Consider the following 12,302-nt stretch of genomic DNA (forward strand, 5'->3'; position numbering starts at 1 on the left):
AATTGCCCTGTCTACCATAGTTTAACTCTTGGACCAAGGATCTCCAATTCTGCACAAACATTCAGGAAACAGCTTTACCATGAATATTATGGCCCTCACTTCCTAAGGGAAATTTAGAAGAAGAAAGATTGTGGGACTATCTTCAGCCTCTGACACTGCAACCAGTCTCAGAATCATAATTGATTCCATTTATCTTCCTGTTTGTCTATCCATTTTAAATTTCTTTCACTTCAAGTGACTCTCTTTTGATCTGAATTGCTTACCTAGTGTGGTAATCTCGACTTTGATTCATGAGGAGCTTGAGTCTTTGGTCACCATGTACCAGGTGGTTGCTTTACCTGTCCATTTATGTTTATATTTGGCCAAGGGAAGGCTCCAAGTGGATCATCTGATTTCTACACATTCCCCCCTGGACAAGGGCTACCTTACCTCCTCACAATAATTGGTCGATTACCCCTGCAAAATCAGTGATTTCTCCTTTGCCTACTTCTCTCTATACCCAAGGAATACAAATTTGACAGATACCAACCATATTTTATAACTAAATGGGATGTTTGGTGTATACTCTGGGAAAAAATATGCCCCTTTAAGAAACCAAGACCTTTAACTCTGTAGAACTCCAAAATGTAGAAATAGGAAGCACAGAGAATTCGTGAGTTATTGGGAGTGATAATAAGTGTAAACAGTCATTTTTCAGTTATGTAACTCCAGATCCAAGGGTACTTCCTACTGGGAACAAAATGTCTTTGATTCAATGTGTATTCTGCATCTGAAGATTCATCTTTGCTTATATTACCTCCAAATGGGTACTTCCTCTATGCTGTCAATAGGCCATTGCAATGCTTTTCAAGTAGAAGCTTCTGGGCAGTGTGATATGACCAGGAGATACCATGGCCATGACTCTCCTTTCTCATTCTTTGTTGTCAGACTGTGTCCTGTTCTTACATAATATTATATGGAGCTCTATACTAGTAGCACTCAAATATTGGGACTGGCTGAAGCTTTGCATATAAAAATAGGGAAGCTATATTCAAAATTTACAGACATGTAGTGGCCAATAACCAGAATATTTGTACAAATGACCTCTTACTGAGCTTCATCATTACCACTAAAATCACTTTGTTCATGTGTTTATCATGCCAATACTGGTGTCATCAATGACAAAGAATGCCTGACATAAACTTGCCCTGTTACTTTTTCTGCTTAGTTGTTTACTGCCTGTGCTGTGTTAAAATGCTCTCTGCTGAGTGTTAAAATGTGATAAATATTATCCATGTACCTCTACCCCAGAACTCCTTGTTCCTAATATTTCAATATTTTTCATTCCAGGTACTCTTAACCAGCTGGTACGACAAGGAGTCTGTATAAAATTTCACAAAGCATAAAAGTAGGTACACCACCTGGAGCTCTGCCCATTAGGGGGATTTTCCATCTCTGTTGCTTTCAAGGCTACACTGACTAAAGCTGTAGTCAGCTGCAAACTATTTATAGCTTATATATGTGTACGAATGGATACTACCACCCACGCATAATTTGATTTCTTAAGAGTAGAACTAAACTCCACCAGTTGGAGTAGAGTTCTGGCCACTATTTCCATATTAATTCAACATTCTAACAGTATTTTTAATCAGAGAAAGAAAATGACTCAAAGAAATAAATGTAAGTATTGGAATAAAAAATATGACTGCCATTTTTCACAGTTACATAGTGCATATAGAAAATCCAAATACATTTGTAACTTGCAGAATTTTTAGAGTTAAAAGGTGAGTTTATAATAAACCTATGTTTAACTTTATATAAAATCAAACCAGCAATAATATTTGGACAATGAAATTTTTATAAGAAAGATACTATTTATAAATGTATCAAAGGTTTAGAAATAAATCTAACAAAAGAAAAGTAAGATGTCTACAGAGAAAAATGTAAATAAGATAAATTCAATAAATAAATTATTAAAGTAGTATAATATTAAGGGGTTAAAGACATTTTATAAATTTCAATTATTTTAAACAAAATTATAGATTCAGTGAAATCACACTAAAATTTTGGCAGAATCTATCTTGGAAACATTCACAAATAAATTCTAAAATTTATTAGAAATTAAAAAGGGTCAAGCAAAACTAGGACACATTTTAGGAAGAATAAAGTGGAGGCTATATTCTACTAGATAATAATGTTTATTATAAACTACTATAAATAAATAAGTAAGTAAGTAAATAAATAAATAAATAAATAAACAAACAAATAAATAAATACATAAATACATGTGGTAGTGGAAAAAAGCAGGCAAAAAAAAAGAATGGGACAGAATAGAATCTCCAGAAATAGATATAAGTGGCAGTAATTTATATTAAAGCAGAATTGTAGATACAGAACAATTTTTTTTTTTTAATTAAGAGCCTGGGGTCAATACGATAACAGCAACTCTACCTCTCTCTGATGATCAAGGTCAATTACTCTTGACGATATGTTGACTTCTTTTCTTGTCTGCTGATCTCTGGCAGTGCAGTATATAACAGGACTTACGAATTCCATGGTGATATCCCCAGCATCACATATCCTTCGCTGTAAAGTGATTCTTTTTGTTGAAAGAATGATTTTGCCAGATCACCAGATCAGTGGTTTATGTTTCGTAAATCCTCAGATAGTAGTGGAGAACAAGGACTTGCACAGAGGATAGGCAAACCCATGTTAGACTAATGACAGATCAGCTACCCTTCCAGGCTGGGAATGTCCAATATGACCAAATTTTCATTAAGTAGCTGGAAATTCTCCTTGAAAAAATGGTTTCATATCAAAGATACTATTAGTCTTTTTTCCTTGAAGATTTGGTAGTCAGTAGCAGCATTAACTAGATTAGCTTGCAGGAGTGGGAGGTTATGCTTTTGAGCCATGAATATCCCCCATATCTGATATTATATCTACTTTATATATGCACCCAAGCCTGTGAGGGGTGGCCCATGATCGGCCCTGGCTAATAACAACTCTTAGTCATTGTTTTTATGTGGTCGTTTAGTGACTGACTCTTCTATGATAGATGATCATTGTTAGAATTTAAATGTAATATAAAGATCTTTGCAGCTTGTTCTGATTCACAGAGATCTACCCACATGTTGCTTCCAAAGATCTAGACACCTAGCGTCCAAACATTTTCTTTTAGCTACTATCATTTATTTCTCATTATCTGCAGGTTTATATATTCTTAATTCGGACCATTTATATTTCTGCATAAATTGAATAATCCTATTTGCTACCTGAATCTCTGCTTTTTGTGAGGATTTTTCCAGATAGCAGACTATGGCTCAGGGATACAGGAGGCATCTTGGAGAGCCTTCTTCACGACTGTCAGGGTGGAGGGAAGAACAGAAATATGGAACTAAGCACACTTACAAAGAACACTTATGTAATCTTATAGAAATCATTGAAATTAGAATGTGACTACAGAATTTTCCTTGTTGAGGAAATGGGCCTAGAATCTTTAATCCTAAATGGATTTCTAAATGCCCCCCTGAGGGAACATAATGTGAGGGAGGCAGCTCTCATGTGCAGATTGCATTTCCCTGTGAGCTGTCAGCACTGAACACTCTAAGCGCCTGGGAATGGAGCATCTCTATTTGGAGGAAGGACTTGAGCAGCATAACTCAGCATCCCTATTAGAAACAGTGCTTCTGTAAACAGGGATAATGTGAACGGCCACTATGTAAATGGAAATGGATTCAAAGACTGCTGACTTTTTGAAATATTCTCTTTGTAATTAAATGAAGGAATGAATCTAAAAGCACTTTGTACACTACAGCATCACACCAATATAAAGTACTATTATCATTAAAATAAAATGTTTAGAGCAGTATCTATTTAACTGCTGGTACTATTGAAAAGAAGCCACTGTCAGCAGGCATGGGAGTCAGTTAAATAATTTAAACTATTGTGATAGTGACTATTAAAAATGGAAGAAAAAGAAACTATCTTCTTTGCCTGCTTAAAATGTGTCAATCGTGCCTTAGGATTTTTAATAAACTATTGCTAACCTAGTAATAAAAGGCCAAAGTGAGAAGCAACAGGCGTTAATTTGAAATCAGAAAAGAATACCTACTGGGGAAGCACTGATTCAGGTAGAAGCCACCAAAGTGTTCCGATTAGTAGACAAAGGCAAAGGGTATTTATGAGAAAAAGAGGAGGAACAATTACATCAATAGAAGGAAGGCATTTCTATTGGTATAGATAAGCTAACATAGTGATGATAATTCTAAATAATGTTTTTAATTTTCAGTCCTGTAGTCATAAGTCCAGTAGTCATGTCTATTTCCTTATTATCCTTGCAAACAGTTCTTTGGCATGCAATGTTGCTTTAGGCCTAGTCCAAAGGTTATTTTGCTCTCCTTTAACATTTCAAAGGTTTGAGGAGTAAGAGGTGCAAGGCATTTCCTCTGATGGGAGCTCTGACATTGTTTTAAAGTGGCTCCGTTTATATTATTTTTTACCCTATATAGAAGAAAACTTTTCAGGTTCATCAGAAAACATGACAGCAATGAAGAAAGACTTTTCCTTGAATTTTGGGGACATCTTATATTAGTATGTACATTTGTATAATTATGAACTAATACTGATATCTCATTATTAACTAAATTTTCTACTTTATTCAGATTTCCTTATTCATTATCTAATGCCGTTTTTCTGTTCTAGAATTCTATTCAAGAGGAAACATTACACTGAATCATCATGTTCTGTAAGCTCCTCTTGGCAGTGAAATTTTCTCAGATTTGTTTTTGATGACCTTGACAGTTTTAAAAAGTACTTACTAGCCATTTTTTTTGTAGGATGCACCACGATTGGGAATTTTCTGATGCTTTCCTCATGATTAACCTGGATTCAGGTGTTTTCAATAGGTAGGCAATAGAGGCAAGATGCCATTTTCATGATGTCATATCAAGGATACATATCAGTGTTGCCATTATCCTTGACCACCTGACTGAGATACTGTTTGTAGTTTTCTCCACTAGAAATCTACTCTCCCTGCCCTCAATCATTTCCACAGTGTATTCTGTAGAAGGAAGTCACTGTGTACAGCTCACACTTAGAAAGTGGACTTTATGCTCCCCCACCTTAAGGGCAGAGTATTTAATTTTTCCTCACCAAACAATTGCCTATTTCTCCTATTTATTTATTTATTTACATTTATTGATTACTTATTCAATTATTTATTTATATCAGTATAGAGTCATCTGTATTTATTTATTTATTTATTTATTTATTTATGTATGTATGTATTTATTTATTTATTTACTTTGGACTATAATCTAATACTAATTTATTTATTTCTCCTTAAATTGTTATGATTTCTCCAGAGGGTTCTTTCTGTTGGGACTTATGACATAACTTTGACAAATGTCTACCACTGTGGGTTTATTTTTAAGCACTTTAATTCTTTTTGGCATTATATGATACTCTAGGTTTATTTAATATATTTCTTTAGTTCTAAAATCAGGGCTTCCTCCAAAAAGCCTGGTTTCTTTTATTGGCAAGTGGTATTAGGAATCAAGATCTGATTTTAAGTGTGCTCATTGCTATGAAGGTGTCGTTGCTTTCATACTTAGAGGCCTGAATTCAAGGATTCAAAAGGTCATGTTCCTTCTGAGACTGGGAGAAATCCTTCCTTGACTCTTCCTAGATTCTGGTGGTGGACTTAAATCCTTGTGTTACTTGCTTGCCTTGCAGCTCTATCAATCCAATCTCCATCTCTGTTGTCACATGTTTATTTCTTCTTATATGTGCACTGATAGTGTTGGATTAGGACCCACCCTAGTGACTTCATCTTAATTGCATCCGCAAAGACTCCATTTCCAAATAAAGGCACATACTAAACCATTTACATTTAAAGTTAAATCACAATTTACCAATTACTAAAGTCCTTTATTTTGTCTCTCATGACATTACTGTTACTGTTCATTTCACTTATCCATATTCTATAATCACCCAATACTTTGCATTATCATTTCTTTAATGAGTTAACTCACAGATAATTAAGAATAAGAAAAATAAACTATTTTCTTGACCCATTTATCTTTTCTCAGACACTCTTCTTTATGAAGACCTGAGTCAATAACCTATACCATGAAGAACTTCTTTTACTGTTTCTTTCAGAACAGGACTGCTGGAAATAAATTCCTAAAGTTTTGTTTTCCTGAGAAATTCTTGTTTTTCTTTCTCAATTCTGAAGAGTATTTACTGGTTATGAAAGTTTAGATTTGTATTTTTTCCTGGCAACACTAAAATATGTCACTCTACTCTCTTCTTGCTTGCATGGTTTCAGATGAGAAGGCTGCAGTAATTCTTGTCCTCAACTCTCCCTATGTGATATGTTTTCTTTCTTCTGGCTTCTTTCAAGCTTTTCTCTTTTTATTGGTTAGCTTCACTTTGAATTGATGTGCCTAAATCTAGGGGTTATTTTGTTTGTTTGGTTGGTTGGTTGTTTTGTTCTTGGTGTTTATCCTGTTTGATGTTCTCTCAATCTCCTGGATCTCTGCTTTAATATTTGGGATGAATTTTGGAAAGTTCCGAATCATATAACTTCAAATATATTTTTCTACTCTATTCTCTCTTTCTTTTGCTGTTGTTCAATGATTCAAATATTACACCTTTTAGAATTGTCCTACAATTCTTGGATGCTTTGTTCTGTTTTTCTTGTCATTGTTTTGTTATTTGAATTTAAATATGAGAAGTTTCTGTTAACATACCTACAGAGTCTATGATTATTTTATTGGTCATGCCAACCAAATACATACTTTATTTGTGTCACAGTGGTTTTTTTTTTTTTTTTTATTTTCAGCACATATTTTATTCTTTAGTAGAATTTTAACCTCTTCTTTTACATTATCTATACGATTTTACTTCATTTACTTTTTCTATTAGAGCCTTAACATATTAAATACAGTAACTTAAAATTTCCTGTTCAATAACTCCAACATCTGTGTCATATAAGTGTTTGTATTTGTCTTGCCTTATGGCATGCCTTTTACATTTCTATTGAAAGCCAGGCTTGTCATATCAGGGTATAGAAACTGAGGTAAATAGGCATTTTGCTGTTGTCAAAATGTGAATCATGACTTCCTAGCTCTTTACATGTTGAAGCTGAAACCAGAAGAAACCTTAGATGCTGAGCACAAACTAGTTAACAGAATAAGAAAAAAAAAAATTCTTAACTTTTGGATGTGCAGAGATAAAGTGTGCTCCAGATATTTTCATTTTAGCTAGTTTTAAATCATCTACAAAAAATAGCAAAACCTAAACAAGACAAAACTTTTTATTACCAGTTGATAAAGTGAATTAGCATGTATTTGTAACATGTCTAATTCAACTATTATTGAAAAGTAAATTTGCCTAGGCTTTTCTATATGTATGTGAGTGTATCTTTTGACATTATATGTGGATTTCCAAATAATAGCATTATATTGTCATCATAATACAATGTTAGATGACAATTTGATATTAATAATTTTCTACTTAATGTGTATCTTTTTACCCACTAAAATTCTTAAATGTAATTATTTTATAGACATTACCTGAAGAAAAATATTACCATCTCAGCAGTATGAAATAAGGGCAAGTATTTTCTGTGGACAAGGTAGTGCAGTGAGCTTTGAGAATGTGATTACCAAAATAATGCAAATGTTAGAGACATTTTACATTAGAATATAAAACTTGGGGAGATTTTAAGTTTATTCATTTATTCTAAAACTATTCATTGAGCACTAACTCTCTACCAGCCATCCCCTTTCTTGGCACTTCATATGAAGTGGTATTAGTAAAAACCTATTATGTTAACCACATTCTGACATCACAGTAGAAGATGTTTATTGGCTTCTCCTGCCCTGTACTTCATTGTCAAATAATGTATCAACAACAGTTATTAATTATGAATAAAAACATGTTTTATTAATGGGATTTTATTTTTAAGTAGTATATGACACACTTGTGTTTATATTAATTTTTCACAAGTCATGTATATAAAATGATAGCATATAAAAATGTTTTCTAACCTTTGAAATACTATTTATGTACTAACTGCATGACCTTGTTCAGCATACCACTTAACCATTTAAAGGCTTTGTTATTCATCAATAAAATGGGAATAAAGATGTCTGCTTCACAAGATTTCATCAGATAATCAACATAAATGACAAATTTATGACTGTCCGTTTACCAGTAGTACTTATAACAAATGTAACATGCTATATTCACCAATAAACATTTATTGAGCACTTTAGAGTTGAAATTCACCATTTCATTAGTTTTGAGAAATTATGCAAAAACAGACATGTTGCCTAACCTTATGATTACATGTTCACAGGGAAGATAAAGCATCATATAAAAAACTACAGTGTAAAGAAAGGGAGAAAATACTCTATTTCTCTCTAAAACCATAAATCAGGTCCTATATTAGGAATTAGGTACACAATACATTTTTAATCTACTCAAAAACCCTGTGAGAGAGGACCTTTTTAAATTTAATTTTTAGGAAGAAAAAGCAGAAAACTTGAGAAAAAAAATACTTTAGTTTCAGAGGAAAAAGTATATCTAAAATCATAGCACACTGTAATGCTCTTCTTCAATTTCAATTTAACATAAAAAGTATTTCTTATTAGACAATCACCATCAGGTGAACTTTCAATTTATTTCCTAAAGAACAGTTGGAGAAAATATGTATCTAAAAAGCAAAATGATTTCAAAGGTCATAAAAGGGGGAATGCTGACAAAAGATAAGAGAACAGTCTCCTAGGGAGAATCTTACATGATAATTCAATTTCTTAAAATACTCAGATGAAAAGGAGTTATATTACCCTGGTTTTTGCCTGAAGAGACAAATAGGGCCAAGTTCTTCCAGTAGGCATCCAAGTAAGAAAAATTGTTTAACATGTTAGAACCTATGATTTTTGTCCTTTACTTTGGCACTTTATTTTTCTGTTAATTTAACAATCCTTTAAATCTACAGAACCTCAGCACTGTAGCTCATGCATACCTAATATTATAAATGTTTCATTTTCCTTAAAAATTTGAATCTCTAGCTGGAATTAGAAGATATATTAAATATAAATAAATGAATAAGTAATATGCTGAAATGAAAGAACAGAAAGACAAACTACAAAATAATTAATTTATCTTATGTTCCAAACAGGATTCTTAAAAAAAAAAAAAAGTTTGTAATTAAGAGGGGGAACATTTACCATTAAAAATCTTTGTGTTTACTAGATAATGTAATAATATTAATATAAATTATGTACATGCATATTATGAAAACATTGGTTTATTTCTCCTATATGCCTGATAATCTACAATGCCTAGATGAAAAAACAATGCTATATATTTTTTATTACACCTGAGATTTTACTTTTTGCTACCTGTAATTTTATAACTGTCTCTTTGTCCTGGAACAAGTAGCCTCATATGCAGAAATTTAAATTTACAGAGACAGCCCAAAGTCTAAGTAATATATCAGAGAGTATCTCAAATTCTGATGAGGTCTGAAACATCAATTTTTCATCATCTTCCTGATTCCTTAATTTGATTAATCTATATGGTAAAGCATAGATTAGAGCAAGGTTATAAGAAAAAAAATCAATCAGTTTAGTAAAGTGGGTTTTTTTCTTCATATATTTTTTTGTATTCTGTATTTTTTTAACCTTTATAACTGTGCAACATCAATTATGTCTGAGAGATTTATGTACAAGCAATTTATTTTTAGGAAAATAATAATACCCATAATTCTCTATCCATTATTATCAGATAGTAGATTAAAAGAGAAATAGAATAATAATGGATACACTTATTGACTATCAAAATTGAATGGAAGAACCAGAACATTGTAGCATAATCACGAGAAGAAATATTAGGTACTATTTTCCAAATATTCGAAGTAACATTTGAATATGACTTCCAGTACAAAAGGTGATGATGGCACAAGCCATTCTATTTTGTACAGAACGTGTAGATGGGACATGCTCTGATTTTATTTTCCATTTTTTCAATTTGTCTTTTAACTGTAATGTTTACAACACATATATTTAATAAGATTAAAATATAATTGGTTTGAAATTTACCATCTTACTACTTGTTTTCAGTAAAGACTCAGGAGGAACACTGTGGATTTCAACAGCTCTTTTTCTGACTCACTACTTATTTACAGAACTCTGCCTTCTTTTCTTGCAGTCTCGGTCTCTCTGAACTCTGATATTTTTCTCTTCTGCACAGGAAAGCTTTAGGACTCAATTTCAGTTCCCTTTCTTAAGCCAGTATTCTGGAAAAATGCCTTCAAGCAGAATAATAGAGAAATTGTAGAGCTCATAGTATATATTTCCCAGTCACAGAAATACTGTCATGATTATGATAGTGGTTGAGGAAATAATTGGAATTTTACTGTTGTATGACAGGAAAAGAAATGAGAACTGTTTCTTATTTTCTTTGGCAATGTTGAATTTTGTCAATGTATCGATCTTTGAATGTATAGTTCTGACTCCCATTAAGCATTCACCTGTTGCTGGAGCCATTATCTCAGTTCTAATTATTTGTTCAGTGTATCTGGAAGACACCAATATCAATATTAATATAATCGATTTAATTTTTATGTATCTTAAAAATATACTAAATGCCTTACAAAAATATTTAAAGCAGTTTCCATTTTCATGGAGGAGAGAACTCTTAACAAACATGCATTTACAGATAACTATTATACATTTTGGAAAAGAATATATATAAAAAAAGAAAGAAATACAGGAAGCAAAAAGAGGGATGGAGGGAAGGAAGGAAGGAAAAATGGAAGGAAGGAAAGAAGGAAGGAAGGAAGGAAGGATGGAAGGAAGGAAGGAAGGAAGGAAGGAAGGAAGGAACGAAGGAAGGAAGGAAAGGAAGAAAGGAAAAAATAAAAACTACCTGAATGATCTGAAATGTGAATAAAAGCAGGGAGAACTTAGAGGATTGTTAAAGCTCTGCAGAATAGACTGTCACAGAAAATTTCACATTTTTGTGGTGTTGCCCTAAATGTCAGGAGCATCTTGATATGGAGCAATTCAGCTAAAACTTATAGAGAAACAGTCTTTTGGCCAGTGGAGGAACTGGAGGAAAGGAACTGCATCAGGCAATAAGTGATGCTGGAATGTGAGGGGGTTATCCTAGAAAGAATAGTCATAAAAGGGAGATCTCAAATTCTGTATATTGAAATGCTTTGGTGTCTGGTTAACAACTGAACTATATATATATACATGATAGGCTAAACACAGTCTGGGATGTGATTTGAGTTGTCATCTCTCATAGGCAAGACAGAGCACACATTACCACTGTAGTGAATGAATTCTCAACTAAAACAAATATATCAATTTTCTTCAAAGGAATATAAAACAACCCAGTTCCCACAACATAATTCATAATGTCGAGAATGCAATCCAAAGTAATTCAAAACAGCAAGAGGATCAAAATCATCAGGCAACATGAAAATTAAAATCAAAATCACAATAAAATGTCAATATACATCAATTAGAATGGCTAAAATTTATAATCTCATGTTGCTAAGAATTTGTAATCTAAATTTCACATTGGGAAATATTTTGAAAATCATTTATTTCCTAAAGTTACATATTATACAATGTTGTCTTTCCATTTCTAGGCATTTAAGAGAAACGACAGCATATTTATGCACAAAATCATGTATAGATATGTTCACAGGAATTTTATTCTACATCACGGCTGCCGTGCTGGCCCTGGCAGGTGTCGCGGCGTCTCTAGGCCTCACCCATTACCTGTGCAAGAAAAGAACCGTGATGGTAAATCACTGACTGGATTTTCAAATAAAGCGGTTGAAGTGAGAAAAAAAAAAAATTGGAAACCAACCCATATGTCCATAAACCTATACATAAATAAATCAAATGTACTATATTCATATAATATATACTACTCAGCAATAAAGAGATAGAATATTGGTAAACACAACATAGATGAACCTTAAAATTATTTTGCTGCGTGAACAGTCAGACGCAAAGGAATATACAGTGCAGTCTTAAATTTCATAGTACTTAATGAAGTGCAAACCAATTGTTAGTGAGTACCTGGGTCCAAAGTCAGGTAAGAATCAGCTGTAAAAGGGCACAAAAAATATTTTGGGAATCATAACAACGTTCTGTATCTTAATTATGTCAATGACTTTATAAGTATATATGTATGTCAAAACTAATTAAAGTATGCACTTTAAATGGATACAATTTATTAAATTTGATTTAACAAAAACAATGTGCGAGGAATACAACACCCAGATTAAA

The sequence above is a fragment of the Pteropus alecto genome, unplaced genomic scaffold, assembly GCF_000325575.1.
Source record: "Pteropus alecto unplaced genomic scaffold, ASM32557v1 scaffold81, whole genome shotgun sequence".
Classification (NCBI taxonomy): Eukaryota; Metazoa; Chordata; class Mammalia; order Chiroptera; family Pteropodidae; genus Pteropus; species Pteropus alecto.